Here is a 19,198-nt window from a genome sequence, read left to right as displayed (position 1 = left end):
CTAAGTTTTTGAGTCATTTTTCATGCATTGATAGATAAAAGTCTTCCCTTTGTGTATCGAATGAGAAATTGCTTTCATATACAGTCAGTCATTTCTAAACCATGGCTGCTCTACCATCACGATATTCAAATAGTTTCATGTATTCCTCAAGAAAACTTCAGAAGGGAGAAACTGTATGTATCTTGAATGACAAGTTTTCCAGATTTGCTGTCATGCATTACAGTGTATTCTCATCAGGCCAGACACTGCTTCTTAGGCATCACCTGATGGGGAGGCTGTAACAGTGCCCTCTCTGAGATGGCTGCATGGAACCTGTGACCCAGCTGTTATCTGTTCAGGGACCAGGAAAACCACCACAGGATTCCATTGCTGTGGCTTAGGTTGCAGAAAGGAACTTGCATGCAAATCAAATTTTTGTAAATCTAATTCTCTAAATTGAGTTGCTTAGTTGTAATTTGGGATGCTTCATCTTTATTTATACTGACTTTAAATTTGAACTGGCTTTTAATAGTTGCTGTTATTCCATTTAGTGATTAATTTTTAAACCAGCTACTACTGTAACTTGCTAATAAGACCTTTTGCTAAGGTAGGAATAATGGCTAAAGCAAACGGAGTTTTTTCCCCCCTAATTTGTGTATCTTATGACTTTGAATTTTCATGTTTAATGCATTTAATGTTTTCTTAAAATGGAAAGAGCTCATATAAAGCCAATGTTTAAAAAGCTTTGCTTAACATGAAAATGCAGCTATTTACTGGAGTGCTTTTTTTGTGGTGACTTTTTTTGTATTTTATGTTGTACTTCAGATTCTAATCTTAAGGTGCTAGCTAACTGTTGTTATGGAAGCTGCCTTAGTTAGCTGTTGTATTGGTAGGAGGAGGCACCATGACCAATGAACTTTTAAAAGAAAGCATTCAGTTATGGCTCATTTGCAGTTTCAGAGTGTTCATGATCTTCATGGCAGGGAGCATGGCGGCAGGGGGGACCATGAAACTGGAGCATTAGCCTAGAGCTCACATGATCTGCAAGTTGCAGCAGTGTGTGTGTGTGTGTGTGTGTGTGTGTGTGTGTGTGTGTGTGTGGCAGGGGGCCATGGGCTTTTGAAACCTCAAAGCCCATGCACAGTGACACATGTCCTCCTCCAGCAAGGCCACATCTCCTCATCCTTCCCCAACAGTTCCACTAATTGGGAACCAAACATTCAAATATATGAGCCTATGGGGAGCCATTTTTATTCAAACCAAATGCAGAAGTTATGCTGGTTTGTTTCCTGTATAACTGATCTGTGGCTGTTTTTCTACTTTATTTTGCTTTTGCAAAATTGTTTATTATGATAGGATTACACCTCTGTAAGAGGGAGTTTTCATCTCAATAATTTATTACCACTCTATCCTCACTTACTTTGCAAAAGAAGGAAGAGGATCATAGTGTCTGAACCTCCCAGATACACCCATCTGAAGAGTGGGATGATTTGATCTCTGTCTTGGTCAGTTTTTGTCCACTTGACACAATCCAGGGGCATCAGCGAAGAGGGGATCTCAGTTGAGAAAATGCCGCTATTAGATTGGCCTCTAGGCCAAGTCTGTGAGGGCATTCTCTTGATAAGTGATTGATGTGGGAGGAAAGAACCCACTGTGGGCAGTGTCACCCCTAGGATGGTGGTCCTGGAGTGTGTAAGGAATAAGTCTGAGCAAGCCATGGGGAGCAGGCCAGTAAGAAGCCTCCTTCCATGATCTTTGCATTAGTTTCTGCCTCCAGGCTCCTGCCTTGAGTTCACTTCCTAGCTTCCCTCAATGGTATACTGTAACCTGTAAGCCAAATAAGCCTTTTCTTTCCCAAGTTGCTTTTGATATTTGTCACAGCAACAGAATACGAATACACTTTTTTAGGGCTTCTAGGAAGAAGCATGAGGGGACGCTCATACTCGTACATCATTAGTGGTTACTAGGCGGCAGCACCTGTGGTTACCGTGCCTCCTTAGTTGCACCGAGAGTTCCTGGAGAACAAACAACACAGACTGGGCTACTCAGGGGAGCTGTAAGAGACTCTAAGAAAACTAGGAATATGAGAAGATTAGGAAACAGGTTCAGTCCACACCTTGTAGAGTGATTTTGTGATTCCAAATACGGGTGACATTGGCTTCCCCATGCTTTCTAGGCACTGATTTTTCTAGGATCAAAGAAGACTCTTGGCTCAAACAATCCCTGAGGCAGGTTCATGAGAGCCCATCACACCCTGGAAAGTTGGCTGCTCCTTCCCAGTCTGCACTAAAGTGAATCACAGCAACACAAACCACAAAGCACTGAAGCCAGCACTATGACTAAAGAGAGGGAACAGTCACACTGGACTTCACAGGCTTCCTTTTAGATAAAACAAACACACACGAGAGTCACAGAGAGTGAAAAACCATGGACACACAATTACCACCTTCTTAAAGGTGCTCCTGCACCAAGTGTCCATTAATGAAGTCTCCGATAATGAAGTGCTGATGTGGAAATTGGGCTTCTGGCTGTGGTGTTTGTGATAGAAATGACCATTCCTGAAATTGCAGAATGGGGTTTTTCTTTGCAATGCGATTTCAATTTACACTTTATTTTCATCTTTCAGCACTATGCTGTTAAAATGTAAGCATTTGAAGAATGAGACTATTAAAGAGATAAATCTATCGACAGAACTTGACTTTACAAAACTATTGTAGCTAGCAAGAAAATTAAAATTAAAACGGACTATGTACTGTATATTACATGTATACTTGAAAAATTATTCTGTATTTTACATCTGAAACACACACAGGTATCTATCTATCTATCTATCTATCTATCTATCTATCTATCTATCTATCTATCTATCTATCTAAGGCTAGACTTGTATAATAATGAAGAACTAAGGATGAATGTCTCACAAGGCATCTCTTCTTTCTCAGTCTTCTTTGAAATAGGTTAAAAACAGAAGAGTTCTTCTATTTAAAGCTGCCTTTTTAACATTGTAGGTGTTTATATTGCTAGGGCATTTGGATGAGCTTTATGTCCTTTCAACTAAAAAAAAAGATGAATAAAGAGATAAGTAATGATGATTGGAGCATCAAGATTTTGTTGTTTTTTTCCCTGCTTGAGTTAAAATGAAAGAGTTCTTTGTAAGAGCTAATATTTTATCCAGGAATATTTATTCTGGTGCTGATGATGGCATTGATGAATTAGTCAAGCATGGGACTTCATTAATTATATTTAATTCTTACCACAATCATGAAATTGGCTCCCAGATGATGTGATGTCTATTTATCTAGGCGTCAGCTCAAGCTTCTAGACATTCAGGAATTTGCAGAATTTCATGCAGCCAGTTAAAGATAAGAGGTAAAGCTTAGCATTTAATGATTTAACGTTTCACTGCTGTACTGTGGGCCTGTCAAGCACCAGTGCATCATGAATGCATTCTTTGTTTTGCTTTTGGTTTTTCCTAGATTAAGGATTGTAGGATGCCTCTCAGATAACAGAACATGAAACAAAAACAAACAAACAAACAAACAAACAAACAATAAACAAACACCCCAGCTTTTTATTGCCAAGTAGTCATAGGGAGGATCAGAAAACTAATTCTTTGAGTGTGAATGGAGATCTTCAACCCCTGGAAAAGACAGTTTGCCAAAGCAAGGAGAAAGCATGAGGGAAAATAAGAAAAAGACAAGGGTCCTGTGTTATGAAAGACTGTTTCATACAGCTGGACAATCTTTTCCAGAATCCAATGCAGTGACTTTTCTATGTGCGATGTTAGGATTTGACCCCAGTTTGACCTGGCGCAGGGCACAAGGCAGCACCAAGTTCTGCCCGACTCTGTGTCCAGACTATTCTGTGACTTCCCGACTCTCGGACAGCAGCACTAGGTCCTTGAGCCTCTGTGATCTCCCCTTGTTCCTCCTGGTCAAGTCTTCTGACATCACGCGGGAGAGAAAGGATCATTTTTTTTTGTGGGAAACCCTAACCAATTCCATAAAGAAGGCTTATGAATTGGAATGACTTCCAGAGATTTGGGGGATAAAGTTTTCCATCAGTCACAGACTGCAAGCTGTCTTATCCTGAAGACAGAACAAGGCAAACCCTTCAGTTATAAGAAATAAACTTGAAACCAGGAGCTACTGCTCTTCAAAGCTGGGCAGCTCAGTGGTGCCTGGAGATCATGGAAACATTTCTGTATTTTTCAATGAGATATCTAGTACCAGAAGTATTGATCTTAGTTAGAAGTGAGTAATTATATCTCTGGGCATTGGGGATGGCTTTGTTGAGAAAATAATATTTATGTAGAGTTATAGCAAATACCTACTTATCATAGCAGCATATCAATAGCTTGAAAATACTGTAAGAAACTAAGAAACCCAGTCCTCTTAAAAACCTTTCTCCTTAGGATCGATGCAAAGTAAGTAAGTAGACCACCACATTATCTCACTGCCAGTGTGGACAGTAGTTGATGACAAAGATGAGATGCACATTGGCAGCATATTTTGGGAAAAAAACCCCAAAATACAAATATCCTGGTCAGGGAGAAACAATCTGATTCAGGGTGAGGGCTATTTTAAGAAGAGCAGAAAGAAAATAAATGTTAGGAAGAAGGAATAAATCTTGGTTTTAGAGCTGTACATAAGCAGTAGCCAGTGATTTGTAGGGAGTTGGGAGATAAGCATATGTAATAAACATGTGTCAAGCATGCTCTGAATAATTGCACGGGCAGTTCTTGCCTTGGAGACACATTTCATCAAAGATAAAACAAACATGCAGATATCTACCAGAGTGTATGATATGAGAGTCAGCAGATTTTCAACTAATGAGCATTTATTTTCTAAATGCAAATGAAAAGTTTAGCAATTCATTTCTACTGTCATGATAAACAATTAAATTTAACTAATAGTTTTATTTATCTCTAGTTATACATTTTTATTTCACTTTCATTTTCTTCCTATAATTTAATTTATTAAATGTGAATGTTAACTCCAATTGATATAGAAGTAAAATAAAGCTTGGAATTTTACATAATTTGTCCAAACTTGTAGAGTTCAGAATTAGAATCTGAATCTAATCAGTTTTTTCATTTTCTCTGTCAATATAATAAATAAATAAATAAATAAATAAATAAATAAATGTATGCATGCATACTTTTTATATGTCATATGTATACATTATATTTATTTTCTTTTATTAAATTAATTAATTATATTTATTTTTTGAGACAGGGTCTTTCAGTGTAGTTCTGGCTGTCCTGAAACTCACTATGTAGACCAGGCTGGCCTCAGACTCACAGAGATCCTCTTGTCTTTGCCTTATGAGTGCTGGGATTTAAGGCTTGTGCCACCATACCCAGTTAATTTATATTTTTAATCTTTTGAGAATTTCATACATGAGTGCTTGTTTATATAATTTCCAACCCTCAATTTTCCTCCTCTAAATCCTCCCATGTAAACCACCATTCACTCTCAAATTCACAAATACACACACACACACACACACACACACACACACACACACGTTCATTTAGTGTTGCTCATACATTCATGTGTTCTTAGGGCTCATTACATGGGTTTAGATAAGCTCTCAAAGGGGCTTGTACCAGAGAAGACTGATTCTCTTTCTCACGGTAGCCTGTAGCTTTTCATTTAGGATTGGGACTTGGTGAGATTTCCCCCACCAACCTTGGTATGAAAACTGATGTTATCATTACTAGGGTCTTGCTTAGACTGCCATAGTTTTGAAAATTCATTGGTGCCATTTCTTTGTCATCTTTAGATGACCCTATCTCCCAGTAGACATTCTGATCTTCTGGCTTTCACAGTCTTTTCAGCCCCTCTTCCAGGGATATTCTCTGTGCTCTAGCTGTAGGAGTTGTGTTTTAGATTTCTCAGTTGGAGTTGGACACTCGTAGTCAGTTGTTCTTTGCATTTTTGACCTGTTATGGGTCTCTGTAACAGTCTGTGTCTGCTACAAAAGGAAGCTTCTTTGATGAGGAGTGAGAGCTGCACTGTCTATGAGTATAAGAATAAGTATTTAGAATCTAGTAAGAAATAATATTGGTTTTAGATTCCAAGCAGTAGATTCTCTTCTAGAATAGGTGACCTTCCCAGTCATGGGTGGTTGCCTAGGTTTACAATACAGGCTGAATTCCCTCCCATTGAGTGGGCCCTATATCCAATCAAATTGCTGTTGGTTGCTGCCAAGACAAAACTGCCAATATTGTGCCATTGAGACTATCTTGCAAGCCAGTTATTGTTGAATTTCAGCTAGGTTGGACACCACTGTTTCTCCTTTGTCAGCCTTGTGTAATTCCTCCAGCTTCTATGAGAGGTAATCCTCAGAAAGGAGGCTTCCAGGTCAGTTCCAGCTAGATTCCTCCAAGTCCTGTGTCCAAAGCATGTGGTATCTTCAGAAACAGGGTCTTATCTTCAAGTCCTGGGAAAATGTCAAGAGCAATACCAATAACCTCTAGTCTTTTTTAGTATCTTGAACCCATACCCCAACCAACAGCTTCAAGTGAGGTTTCCCATGCATGGTACTGGAGTTTTTGTTAAATTTGTCTATGGCTTATGAGAGGATCATTATCACCCCATGTAGCATAACTCCATTTAAGCCACACACACACACACACACACACACACACACACACACACACACACACACACACTTACATATGCGATTTTAGCTTAGCTTATAAAATAATATGCTTTTCTAAACAACTTTAGTGTTGTTTATTTTTCCTCCTCCTTTCTCTCTCTGAATTAGACCCCCTTCTCTTCCCTAGTTAACAACCCTCCCCTTCTCACCCCTCCTCTGTTTTCCCATTTTAATTTAATTTATTTATCTAATGATTAACAGCTAGTCAGTAAATAACAATCACTTTTGGAATCTGGGTGTACAAGGGTGAACATAGAGAGGGATTACTCTGTTCATAGAGCAGTGGTAGTAGTGGATTCTTTTCTAAAGTTTATGGCCTCACATCACTGGCTGTTTCTAGTACCAGGCATACTTTCCCTCCTGCTGAGTGGCTCTCAAGTCTAGCTGGACAGCTGCTGGTTGCCACATTTTGCATCCTTACGCATAGTTTGCCGTGCTGGTAATTGCCATCGTTCATGGGTGTAGCAGTTGGGTAGGCCTGTTGAATTGCTTTCCTCACTTGCCAGCTTGCCTAGTATTTTCTGGAACCATGGAAGCTAGACCACAAGAGGGACACTTTTAGATCAAATTCAGATCAGGTCATCTGTGTCCTTTGTCCTGAGAGTGTGGTATCTTCTAGGTTCTGGTCCCAGAACACTCTGTAGGCAGGACAAGCAGTAGGTCAAAGGTTTTGTGGCGGGGTTGGTGTCCCAATCCCTCCACTTGAGGCCTTGCCTTGGGAGGCCTGCTCTTTTCTGAAGGGAGTTGGAGAGGGCATGGATCTGGGGAAGAGGAGAGGTGAGTGGTGGGGGAGGGGAGGGAGTGGAAACTGTGGTTGGGATGTAATATATGAGAGAAGAATAAACACAATGAGAAAATAGAAAAAAAAACGAAGGAGTGTGATGTCTTCAGAAATTGAGGACACACCCTCAACTCCTGAGAGGTAACCAAGGGCTCCATTTATTATCTGTATTTTTGGAGTCACTTGGATTACTCTGGCCAACCATTCTAAAAGAGCTTTGCCTGTTACTAGGATTTTTATTCGTCTGTTGTTTTTGTGGGGAACCTTGTCACCCCAAGTGGCTGAACTTCCTTTCATATTATATATATATGTGTATATATCTACACACACATGCCTACATACACCTATATTGTGTATAACTTTAGGTAAATATAAGATAATATGGCTCACTGAGTTTTTATCAACAACCTTGGTGTTATTTGGCCCCTACCTCCCATTCTCTTTCTGCATTGACCTTCCTCCCCTGTCTCTAGTTGGAACTCCCGCTCTGTTATTTTGTTTCTAAGTTCATATCACCTGTAGAATTATTATTTGGCCAGCTTACTCTGATAACCTGGTTAAATCTTACATGTCTCGTACATATAGCCGGCTCTTTCAACTTGAACATAAATTTAACGGTGGATAAGTCTAATTGAAATCCAAGGATGTTTTACAAAGATTTGTGAGTTTGGTGTGCTAGAACATGGCCCCTGAAGCCTGTTGCTCTGGTTGAGAGTCAGGAATCTATGCACAGCCCTTTAGAAGGGACAGAGAGGCAGTGCTGACTTTCTTGGAGATCAGAATGGAGGACCACAGAAAGGTGCGGTCATAGTTGCAGTAGATACTTCCCAGTCTGCTTGGTGGGTTTCTGCTCAAGTTATTTTTACTTTTCCCTAAATGCCCAATAATGTTAAAGTTCATCCTTCCTCTGTCCCCTCTAGCAGTCTCAGCTCCAGGGTTTTATGTAAACATGGCTCATCTATGTGTCCAGTTGCGTCATGTTTCCTATACCTTTGAATGTAATGTCATCATATTAAGCCCTCCTCCTAACCTTGGCTTAGGGAATTGTTATGCTCTCTACCCTGGACCTTTCCTTGGGCACATTTCACACTACGTCCTTCTGTTTTTGCATGTGACTACACAGGTGGCTCACATCACTCATTAAGAGAGGAGTTGTCTTACATAAAATCAGGGAAAATCCTTTATGAAGAAAGACATTTAAATTAAAGACCAGATACTATTTCCTTTTTCTTCATGTCTTAAAAAAACAAATTGGATGAGGAAAAAGAGGCAAAAACATTGGAGATTATGACCCCATTGAACATCTTCACCCTAAGAAAAGACAAATGCAAATGAATGGGAGCATGGCATGGAGACACATGCCTGTAATTCCAATAGTAAGCAAGCCAAAACGGGACATTGGTGCGTTATAAGCCAATTGGTGTTGATCCTGGTTCTGGGAGAAGAGAGAGAGAGAGAGAGAGAGAGAGAGAGAGAGAGAGAGAGAGAGAGAGAGTGAGTTTGAGATGCCTGACTCAGAGGATGATAGGTTGTGGTGAGTGCAAGAGCCACAATAGGAAGGAAGTTTGCCTCCCCCAAAACTCTTCTTAGTTTGGGTAGGGAAACCAGAAATATTTAGAAAAGATGAATTATTTTTATTAGCAATTCTCTTAGTAGAGAAAATCAGACTATTCTCATAACAATCAAACAGAATCTGGGGCAGGCAAACTAAGTTTGAAATGCAGTTTTGCATACTTAGCAGTTAGTGATTGAGTATTCTTTTCCCAGTCCTTCAGAAATGCAGCTGAAAGGAGGATGTTGTGGTGTCATGGAGGAAGTTGTGCCATCATGGAGGATGTTGTGCAGTTATGAAGGACTTTATGCAGTCATGAGGAGGATGTGCTGTTATGGGGATGTGTGCCATCATATAGGATGGTGTGCAATCATGAAGGAGGATATGGTGTCATGGGGATGTGTGCCATCATACAGGATGTTGTGCAGTCATGGAAGATGTATATTCATGGAGGATTTTGTAGTTTTGGAGGATATTGTCCATTCATGGAGGATGTTGTTCAGTCATGGAGGATTTTGTGCAGTTTTAGAGGATGTTATGCAGTCATGAAAGATGCTGTCTATTCATGGAGCATTTTGTGCAGTCATGGAGGATGTTGTGCAGCCATGGAAGATGTTGTGCAGTCATGGAGGATGCTGTCTACTCATGGAGGATGTTGTTCATTCTTGGAGGATATTGTGCAATCAGGAGGATGTTGTGTAGTCATGGAGGATGTTGTGTAGTCATGGATGATGTTGTGCAGTCATGGAGGATGTTGTGTTGTCATGGAAGATGTTGTGCTGTCATGGAGGATGTTGTGTAGTCATGGGGGATGTTGTGTAGTCTTGGAAGATGTTGTGAAGTTATGGTGACTGTTACATAATCATGGTTGTCCTTAGAGGAAGCATCTCAGAGGTTCTTGGAAGCACTCTTTCAGACATCAGCAACTGAATCAGCTTTATTGGATACTTATTCCATGCCACTGCTTAAGATTTATCTTCTCTTTTATCTCTGGTTTGTTTTAATTAGAATGAAAAGACTTTTTGTAATCAGTAAGGCTGATATTTCATCCTGGCCACTGTCTTGCCTTCCACCTCTCCTTCCAGTTCCTCTCCTTGACCTACCTCTGTTCCCACCCCCCACAACCCACTCCTCCTCCCTTTCTGTTTAAGAAAGGGCAGGTCTCCCAAAAATATCAACAATACATGGCATATCAAATTATAGTAAGTCTAAGTGCCTCCCCATGTGTTACAGCTGGGCAAGGTGACCCAATGAGGAGTAGGGTTCCAAAGCCAGTAAAAGAGTTGAAGACAGCCCCTGTTCCCACTGTTAGGAGTCCCACAGGAGGACCAAGCTATACAACTGTAACATATATGCAGAGTGCCTAAGTCAGTCCCATGTAGGCTCCCTGGTTGTTAGTTTGGTCTCTGTGAGCCCCTATGAGCCCAGAATAGTTGATTCTGAGGTGTTTTTTTTTTTTGTGTGTGTGTGTGTGTGTGTGTGCGCGCGCGCGCGCGCGCGCGCGCGCGTGCGCACATGTGTGTTGACCCATCTGGCTCCTACAATCCTTTCTCCTCCTTTCTATTAAAAGCCAGATAAGTTATAGTATTGAAGTCATTTAACTTTAGTATTTTTATAATTCTCATTTGCTGCACATAGGGCACTGTCTCTGCATATATGGAAATGAGACATTATGAGAGATGGATTTAGTTTTAGTTTGAGGAAATAAAAACTCAGTTCACCCTAGTTGGGTACCCTGATGCTCCCAGTCTTAGTGTTCTATTGCTATGAAGAGGTAACATGACTACTGCAACTCCTATAAAGAATATCATTTAATTGAGGCTTGCTTACAGTTTTAGAGGTTTAGTCCATTGTCCCCACAGTGGGGAGCATGGCACTATGCAGGCAGACACAGTACGGGAGAAGTAGCTGAGAGTTCTACATCTGGATCCACAGGCAGCAGGGTGAGAGAGATACTGGGACTGGCTTGGACTTCAAAGCCCACCTAGTGACACACTTCCTCCAAGAAAACCACAGCTACTTCAACAAGGTCACACCTGATCCCTCCCAAGCTGTGCTACTCTCTGATGACTTCCTGGTCATCAAATATATGATGACTAAGCTAATATATGCTTCAAATATGTGAGCCTATGGGGACCATTCTTATTCAAACCACTACTTTCCACTCTCTGGTCCCCATAGACTTGTAGCCATCATAATGCAAAAATCCCCATAGTCTATCAAAGTCTCAGTACTATTCAAAAGTCCAAAGTTCAAAGTCTCTTCTGACACTCAAGGCAATCTCTTAACTGTAATCCCTATAAAATGAAAATAAAAACACATACTTCCAACATACAATGGCATAGAATATGCATTACCATTCCAAAAGGGAGGAAAGGAAGCAGGGTGATGGACCACTGGAATAAAGTGAGGCCAAAAAGACAGCTGGGCAAACTCAAATCTCTGCATTTCCCTGTCTAGTAACAAAGGGCTCTTCAGATCTCCACCTCCTTTTAGCTTTGTTGACTGCAACACACTTCTCTTTCTAAAGTTGGTCCCATACCTTGTTAGCACCTCTCCTTGGCAGATGTCTTGTGACTTTGGCATCTTCAACATCTTAGGGTCTTCAACAAAATCCAGGCTCCACCCTCACATCTTCACTCAATGGCCTCTCTGGTGCTCCATGCAAGGACTCCAATTACACACACCTGGCCTCGTTGGCTTTTCTTAGCTATGGGTGGAGATTCTTCAACTCTTTTCTTATATTCTTGACTCTAAAGCCAGAATCATGTGGCCAAAGCTGCCAAGTTCTGCTGTTTTCTGAGGCTGGAATTTAGTCCTGGTATTCAGTTACATCTGCATCAGCTTTCTGTTTTTGATGCTTTCCTTCACTGCTTAAACTTTTCTTTAATTTCTTTTCACAAGTTGGAAGTTTAGCTGTGTGGAGTCCTGCCCTGATGTTACCACTCCCTCTATTCCATTTTGGGTCAGGCTTTTCCATATATATATATATATATATATATATATATATATATATATATATATATTTAATCTCTTTGAGCACTAAACTTAGCTCCATTACATTTCTTGGGGCCCCTTTTCTCCTCAAACTGTATGTTTTGTGTATTTTCTTTCTCAGCTTGCTAATTTTCCTTGTAGATCTGCATAAGATTGATCGTTAATAACCACAGGATACAGTCAGTACTAGGTTGTCTTGAAATCTCTTCTGCCAATACTGTTAATCCAAAACTCTTCAATTTAGGCTTGGGCAGATTTTTTGTTTTTGTTTTTTGACAAGAACAGCAAGCAGCCACATTCTGTTCCAAAATATCACAAGAATGATCTCTAGGCCGCTTACTAATATTCTTCTGCTCTAAAACTTCTTGACCTGGGCCCTCACAGTTAAATTGCCCTCAGAACTGTGTTTCTTGCCCCTACCAGTATGGCTCATTAAGTCCAACCTAAAGCTTTCAACTGCTTTTCTAATCCAAAGTCCCAAAATCCACATTCTGCCAGCAAGCAGCATGGCCAGTCTTATCACAGCACAAACTTCTGCGCTGGTCAGTGTTCTATTACTGTGAAGAGACACCATGACCATAGGAACTCTTATAATATAAAGATTATAATATAAATTGGGGCTGTCTTATGGTTTCAGAGGTTTAGTTCATTGTCATTGTGATAGGGATCATGGCAGAATGCAGGTAGACATTGTGCGGAAAAAGTCGCTAAGAGTTCCATATATGGATCTGCAGGCAGCAAGAAGAGAGACACTGAGCTTGACCTGAGCTTTTGAAACCCCAAAGTTGACCCCCAGGGTTATTTCCTCCAACAAGGGGACACCTACTCCAACAAGGCCATGCCTCTTAATCCCTTTCAAGTAGTGCCACTTCCTGATGACTAAGCATTCAAATATATGAGCCTATGGAGGCCATTCTTATTGAAACCACCACATTCCACTCCCTGGCCCCATGGGCTTGCAGCTACACTATAACACAAAAATGTATTTAATGCAACTTCAAAAGTTCCCATAGTCTATTCTTATTTGACCACCACAGTCCTCCTGTTTATTGAAGCGTAGCATTCAATATTGGGAATGCAAACAGGCATTTCCAGAAGTTTAAAATGAAACACTCTAAGAAGAAGACATGAATCAGTAGCTATTTATATTTAAAATTACATCACCTGTATATCATAAAAGGGAAAATATAACTTATTAACACAGGTTCTTTTTCTCTCATCAGCCTTTATTTCCAGTTTTGCTGAAGCCAGTCTGTGTTGGGTGGAAGTTTTGTTTCACCATGGTGTGCATCAACATTTGATTCTCGGTAATTTATAACAGAAATAATGTATTATACAAATACATGTTTTTCTCCACTTACTAATTTCTATATTGAGAATATGGACTCTTTCACTGAACTGTAAATTAACTTAAATATACCATATGAAATATATACACATAGATTGATGTGTACAGTTACAAAGGCAAATTGTTTATATTTATGTGTGTGTACTTTGACAGAATGTTGACTTTGATAGTTATATCATATATAAATTAAGCTCCTTAATTTTAATGACTGCTATTCTGCATAACTTGTATGGTAATTTACCCTATTGCCCCAGTATAATGTGTTTCCTACAGTGCTTCACATGATCAGAAATGCTGTCAAATCTGCTTTTGTCTTCTCAAACTCTGCACCAGACAGAGCTGGAGGGCATGTGAAATATGTTGGAGACATGTAGATTTTCAGTTTTATAGAGTATGAAAAGTGGTTTTCCATAATAATTGTTACCAGTTCACAAACCCTCTAAGACACAAAATTTATCTTTCTGTATCTGAATTGTTAAATTTGGATCATTTCCTAGACTGATTATTATGATTTTTTCCTGTTTATTTTGCTTCTCATTCTCCTAACTAACAACTAGGTGAGGCAACTTTGATGTCCCTTCCTATGAATTCTTTATTTATATAACAGACTGGTATATCTATTCAGCTATGTGTCCTTTGCATATTAATAGGAGATTGTTATATATCATTTTAATGTTTATATTATTTATATCTTTCTGTGTCTGTATTTCATGCCTGCATGTGTGTATGCATGCATGCGTGTGTGTGTGTGTGCGCGCGCGCGTACACGCGTGCCTGTCTTCTGTCTATACATGTGGAGGTCAGAGGACAACCTTGTGTCTTAGTACTGGCAATCTACCCTGTTTGAGATGGTGTCTCCTGTTTGCTGTTCTGCATGCCAGGCTAGTTAACTTACAGGCATGTGTCTGCTTCCTATTTTTCTGTAGGAGCACTGGTATCATAATCACACATGTGTGATCATGCATTACTTTACATGGACTTTAAAATTAAACTCATGACCCCAGTTTTGTATGGCAAGCACTTTACCCAGTGACCATCTTTTCAGTCCCTTAATTATTTTTATATTATCTAAATCTACCCCTCTAGGACTAATGTTCATTGTATATACTAGCAACACACACACACACACAAATATAATATTCTCTTCAGCCATTGTTCATAGTCACCTATCAGACCAACTCCAACCCCACTGCCATCCAAATCTCTTTCACTTCTTTGGGCCCAACTTAATTTCTGCAAATCAAGGCATGAAAAGCTAATTCATATTGCTGTGAAGATTCTGAATGTCATCCCACTGTGTGCTCAACTTTTATTGGACACATTACTGCATTTTAATCTTACCTTTCCTTGAAGCCACAGAGGTATATTCTTCCGTATTTTAACCTAGGGCCATTCAAGTTTTGATTTTGACAAATAGGGCTTTAGTCATCCAGCATTCATCTATTCATTTTGTGTATGGTGCAAGATACAGATGGAACTCTATGTGGTTATATATCAGATGTTAACTTAACAATATCAGATATATCATTTACATATCCCAGGCCCATTTCTAGGAACCTCGAACACTAATCCATTTACCTTCTTCATAGATGCCTCCTTAGAGTGAAAGAATAGAAAAAAATAATCCAACATAGCAGTCATTTTATACTAAGGACCAACCTGTAAAGAAGACAGTACAGTTTTCTACACACATGCATACCAAGGATCACAAATTGCTGTAAAGTTTTTCTTTTTTTTTCTATTTGTTATATGGATAATTACTATAAGAAATATATATTTTATTACAATGAGAGTATAAATTCTGTTCAGAGACTTTAATATTTTGGCTTCCAACAAGAGTCTGTGCCCTAAGTGTAGATATTTATTTCTAATTGGCTATGCTAGTTAGCAACTTTAGTCCTTATAAGATCTGTTCTTTAAAATGGAAAACTTCCTTTTAGCAGCTAAAATTAGTTATTTCTATATTATCCAATTTGTATAAAAATGAATATTATACATACTGAGCCCAGACGCTAGCAACAGCTGTAACTACTTACTCATGAGCTGATTTTATTTAATTTTCTGTCTACAACTCTATAAATTATATTGTTTATGTATGATTTTTTGTTGTTTCAAAACTTAAAGATACATTAATGGATTAATTATGATTGAAGATGACATTTTTCTCAAATTTTTCTGTTTGTTTTATGTTAAAGGTGACTTTATTAAGATAGATTTGACTTTGCAATATTGATGATTGCTCTTTCATATTATTTTGATGTTCTTTCCATCTTTGTTGCACTATGTGTAAAATTCTAAAATAGTATTTTTCTTAATCTTATCTAACCCTTTGTATTTGCATATTAAAGGATACTCTTTACTTTTAAATATGTCTTACAATCCTTTAAAGATAATGTGAGTCCATTTTTGCATGTTGTAATTACCAATGCAGTTCTATTTATTTAGTACTTTCTATTAGTGATGTTTCCTGTTGGCTTATTTTATTTTTCTAAAAGAAGCCTTTTTCTAAAGAAGCCTCACAAATATTAAATGCTTAGAAAGTTATTTATTTTATTTCTTTGAAATCATAACATATTACATCATTTCCCCCTCTCCTTTTCTCCTTCCAAACCTTTCTATATGTCCCTCCTTGTTCTTTTTAAAATTTGTGATCTCTTTTTTCATTAATTTTTGTTACATATATGTATATATGGTTTTTTTGTGTGTGTTTATGTGTGTGCATGTGTGTTCCTAAACACATAAATACAATCAGCTCAGTCTGTATGCTATTTGTATGTGTGTTTTCAGGACTGACCCTTTGGTATTGGCTAAACCATTGTGTTCTTCTCTGGGGATGACTGTTTCTCCTGCTGTTAGCAATCCTTAGTTTCTTCTCTCTTGTGCTGACAAAACAGGTATTCATGTATTCGGTGATTGCCAGTTCTTCCCACTCCCCCATCCCACCAATTATTTGGAACCTTGATGCTCTGTCTAAATCTTGAAAGTGTTGGTATAACATATCACATGATACAGTGCGTTCTTGCAACTTGCAGCCCCACAAAGACTGCATCTAAATCAGGAAGCTAAGCATTCTCAGCCTCACTGTTGTCCCTTCAGGCCTGTTCATAACTGGAATCCCCATAGTCCTCTTCTGAATTTATATTTGTAATAATTGTTTTAGTTTAGTGTCTTACTATGTCTTTATATACAACATCATGGCCATTTATGCATAATTTATAAGCAAGAATGTAAAGACTGGCTTCCTGAGAGCCAGATCTGAAGAGAGAGTACCATGTTGAACTGTGCAATATCAAACACCAAATAAAATACTTTGATTATCAATTTCATCCAAAATCCTTTTGGAATAGAAGATTGCCATATTAATAGTAATGGATTAAAGTGTTCCAAATGTTAATTTTTACTTGAATTTTCATATTTTATCTTTGGTCACAAATACTGTCTGGTTGTTCTTGAAATAGAAGTTTCACTTTCTGATTTGCCAAGATAATATGTGTCAGGTTCTCAAGTTGAAATAGCTTTAGTTTTTGTGGTAATTATCCTTTCAAGGGAAAATAATGTTCTGTTAAAAATGTAGTTATTTAAGCCACTTGCAGAAGTCCTTGTACAGTGTTTTAATCCAGGAAAGCCGTACATTGGAAAAACTGCTTTATGCTGACTTTCAATTTCATTACCCAGAGTTTAAAGACTGTGAACTGAAGCATCAATATTGAGTGCAATTATATATGATTATTACTTCTTCAAGTTCATTCTTGTGCCACTGTTCTTATCACTGTGAGCTTGTGATAGCAACACTCCAACAGTATGTGCTTGACTTTATGCTGCTACTGTGGCACAAGGTAGAACACCAGTGGTTACCCTATCACTACCCTGCATGACCAGAATAAATAACAGCCCAGTGAAAAAAAGCTAATTAAGAATGATATTATGAAAGTATGCAGTCTGGATAATGGCCAAAGCTCTTCAGTGTCTCCCATCACCGGCTTTTCACTGGCCGAGCTTCCCTTGCCATTGCCTCTGTGAGACACTCCTCTAACTTACTCCCTTTCATCAACATCTTATTTTTTTATATATATTCTTTTTTTAATAACTCACTGTCTCAGTCTGAGCAGTAAAACCTATTTTTCTTTAATCATTTTGTGAAAAATTGTATCATTACTAATAAAAACAGAAGAAATAGTTAACAGAATATTTATTCTTTCAGTGAATCCTATAGTAAAATTTGAGGCAGTAATAAAACAGTATGCCCTTTTGTTACAGCAAATACCTTTAGAAGGATAATGGTAATGGATGCTGGTAGACAATACTTTACTTTCTTGATTTTTTTAACCTGAAAATTTTTTTTTTGGTACTATAATTATCCTGTCCTTTTCTTCCCTCCCTAATCTATGATATTTCCCCCCTCTCTTTCAAATTCATGGACTGTTTTTTCGTTACTTGTTATTGCATACATATATGTATATGCATATACATTCCTATTCGGGAATATAACCTGCTCAGTGTGTATAATGCTACTTGTATGTATATTTTCAGGGATGGTGATTTGGTATTGGATAACCAATTGGTGTACTCTTTCCTGGAGAAGGATGTTTCTACCACTCTTGGCATTCTGTACTGACCTGTAGTTCTTTGTGTGTGGTTGAGACTTCTTGAGCTTTTCCCCATCCATTTTGCATGTCTACGGGTGTCGTCCTTGTTCAGCTCATGTTTTGGAGGCCAAGTTGGTGAGACTTTATGAGTGTAGCTTCTGGCATTACAAGAAGACACAGTCTCACAGGAAACTCCCTGGTCTTCTGGCTCTGACAGTCTTTCCTCCCCCATTTCCTAAATGTTTCCTGAGCCTTAGGTACAGAAGCGCTGTGTAGATGTATCTTTTGGGACTAAGCTCCACAGCTCTGTAGTTTGATTGGTCGTCGTTTTTTATAGTGGTGGCCGTCTGCAGCAAAGAAGAGTTTCCTTGATAAGGGGTGAAAAATACCCTTATCTGTGACTATAAGGCAGATGTTTAGATTGTCATTGGGGATTATGCTAGTTTTAAAAAGGCCCCTAGCAGTGGGACCAGGATCTGTCCCTGGCTCATGAGCTGGCTTTTTGGAACCTATTCTCTTTGGTGGGATGCCTTGATGCAGGAGGGATGAGCTTGGTCTTGCCTCAACTTGATATGCCATGCTTTGTTAACTACCATGGGAGGCATTACCCTTTCTGAGGAGTGGATAAAGAAGGGAGGTAGGGGGAGGGAATGAGAGGAGAGAAGGGAGGGGAAATGGTGGTTGGTATGTAAAATAAATTAAAATAAAAGATAAAAAAGTAGTGGTTGTAGATTCTCCTTCAATATTCATGACTTCATGAGCCCTGGGTTATTGGCTGGTACTAGACATTGTTTCCCTCTTGTTGAGAGAGTCTTAAGTTCAATAAGAGAGTTGTTGGTTACCACCAAGGTATGCATGCCACCCCTGCATGTTTAGGATTATTTTGCCATGCTGGCTGTTGATGCGGTTCACAGGCAACACAGCTGGGTAGGATTGTGGGTTGCCTCCTTCCTTTGAAGTTTGCATGTGCCTTCTGATGCCATGAAGGTGAGTTCTCACTGAGGAGGCCTTGAGGTCAGTTTGAGTTCAGGGGTCTCTGGGCCCTGTTTCTGAAGTGCTTGCTATCTTCAACAAAAGGGACACACCTTCTACCTCTGGGAGGCAGGTAAGGGCACTAGCAATAGTTTGTATATTTTTTTTGGGGGGGGGGTGTCTCCTGGACAGCCCTGGCTAACAACTCAAAAGAGAGCTATTCATGGCTAGAATTTTGTTAGTTGGTGTTTGGTTTTTGGAGACAGGGTTTCTCTGTGTAGCTTTGCGCCTTTCCTGGAACTTGCTTTGCAGAC

The 19,198-nt window shown here is 39.1% G+C and overlaps 1 protein-coding gene across 6 annotated transcripts in view; it reads left to right on the top strand.

Moving 5' to 3' along the window:
- The window catches only part of Rit2 (Ras like without CAAX 2), a 327,715-nt gene that overhangs the window by 151,420 nt on the left and 157,097 nt on the right, over positions 1-19,198 (top strand). The gene's annotated exons all lie outside the window — the stretch shown is intronic.

This window comes from Peromyscus maniculatus, chromosome 19, assembly GCF_049852395.1.
Source record: "Peromyscus maniculatus bairdii isolate BWxNUB_F1_BW_parent chromosome 19, HU_Pman_BW_mat_3.1, whole genome shotgun sequence".
NCBI lineage: Eukaryota > Metazoa > Chordata > Mammalia > Rodentia > Cricetidae > Peromyscus > Peromyscus maniculatus.
This window is presented reverse-complemented; position numbering and strand designations above follow the sequence as displayed.